Source organism: Neomonachus schauinslandi, chromosome 7, assembly GCF_002201575.2.
Source record: "Neomonachus schauinslandi chromosome 7, ASM220157v2, whole genome shotgun sequence".
NCBI lineage: Eukaryota > Metazoa > Chordata > Mammalia > Carnivora > Phocidae > Neomonachus > Neomonachus schauinslandi.
In genome coordinates this window covers 123,625,562-123,627,393 of record NC_058409.1, presented here as the reverse complement: position 1 = coordinate 123,627,393, position 1,832 = coordinate 123,625,562, and the positions used below count along the sequence as shown (strand labels likewise).

General features: G+C 38.2%; 1 non-coding gene across 1 annotated transcript; it reads left to right on the top strand.

The window, feature by feature from the left end:
- Nucleotides 1-1,414: 1,414 nt before the first annotated feature.
- On the top strand, nucleotides 1,415-1,522 carry LOC123325369. The gene has a single exon (XR_006540386.1). It is a non-coding gene; the product is annotated as a U6 spliceosomal RNA (small nuclear RNA).
- Nucleotides 1,523-1,832: the final 310 nt, after the last annotated feature.

The following is a 1,832-nucleotide window of genomic DNA, read 5'->3' as shown; positions in this document are numbered from 1 at the left end:
TCGTAGACAGGTGCCTTCTTGCTATATCCCTACATGGCTGAAAGAGGACTGGTTCCTTTCATCTCATTTATAAGGGCACTAATCTCATCAAGGGGGATCCATTCTCATGACTTCACTTCTTTTTTAAGATTTTATTTATTTATTTGACAGAGAGAGACACAGTGAGAGAGGAACACAAGCAGGGGGAGTGGGAGAGGGAGAAGCAGCTTTCCCACTGAGCAGGGAGCCTGATGCGGGGCTCGATCCCAGGACACTGGGATCGTGACCTGAGCTGAAGGCAGAAGCTTAATGACTGAGCCACCCAGGCACCCCTCTCATGACTTCATTTAAACCTACTTACCTCCCAAAGGAAGGGCTTTATGAATTCGGGGTGATACAAACATTTAGTCGATTGTACTGGTCTCCTTACTCTTGCTTCCGGGTCTTTACACTTGCTGTTCCCCTTGTCTGAAACATCCTCTCTCTTCCACATCCACATATCTTTCTCCTCTCCTGCCTTCAGACCTTTCCTCAAATAGCACTGATTTCTTATCAGTGAGGCCTTCCCAGATCTCCCCATTTAAAATTATCCCCTATGGACCTCCCTAACTTCTTTTCCTATTTAATTTTGTATCATAACATGTGTCATCTTCTTTCACAGTTTGAGTTACCCCAAGATTTCAAGTATAAGTGGTTTCTTGGGAGATGCTCCAAAGTTACCCCACTCAAGTGGAGAAGAAGCTGAGGCATTTTTATGCCAACTTCCATTAGTCACTGGCTGGCTTCTTGGGGATGGAGTATTAATTCTGCTTTTCCTCAAGGTGGGCAAATAAGCCTTCTGTGACTTTGGAAAAAGTCTCAAAGCAAAAACATGCAGATCTTGGCCCCTGGAATAGGAAGAAGCACACCAAAGTGATGATATGATATAATATTTGGTATTATGGATATGGCACCAATAATATCTGCTACACCATCTGACATACCATATAGTTTATAGGGGTATTTCATATATATCACATATTATAATGTTGTATGTGTGTGTTCCCACTTTCAGAATGTAAGCTCTATGTGGGCAAGAATTCTTTTCTGTTTAGTTCTCTGCTGAACTTAGAACAATACCTGGCAACCTGGCACATGCTAGTGTTGAATAAATACTTGTTCAATGAATTAATGATCTAGATCAGAGATTTTAAACTGTGTATTGTGACCCACTTAGCAGGTCATGGAATTAATTTAACGACCACCAACAATAAAAAGAGAGAGAAAAGAGGTATATTGCAGGTAGTAAAGGTAAATATTGTTTTATAAAATATTGCACTTCAATACAGTGATTTAATGTACATATTATAATTATTAAATTAAAGGAAGAGATATAAATTAAATTTATATTGGGTCCTCTAGTAAAATGTACTTTTCACTCAGAGTTGTCATTTTTGACAATTACTGATCAATTTCTCACTTTGGAATTGGAATGATACCAAGAAAATTAGCATGGCCCCTGCGCAAGGATGACATGCAAATTCATGAGGGGTCCCATACTTTTAGAATGCATTTGAACTTAAATAACCATCAACTTAAATCAGACAGCCATATATATATATGTGTGTGTGTGTGTGTGTAACACACACACACACACACATATATATATATGAACCTCATGATAACCACAAACCAAACACCTAGGATAGAGACACAAAAAACATAGCAACAAATATAACATTGAAGAAAACCATCAAACCACTAGGAAAGAGACCAAGAGAAGAAGGAACAGAGAACCACAAAAACAACCAAAAAACAATTAACACAATGGCAATAAATATATACCTAGCAATAATTACTTTAAATGTAATTGA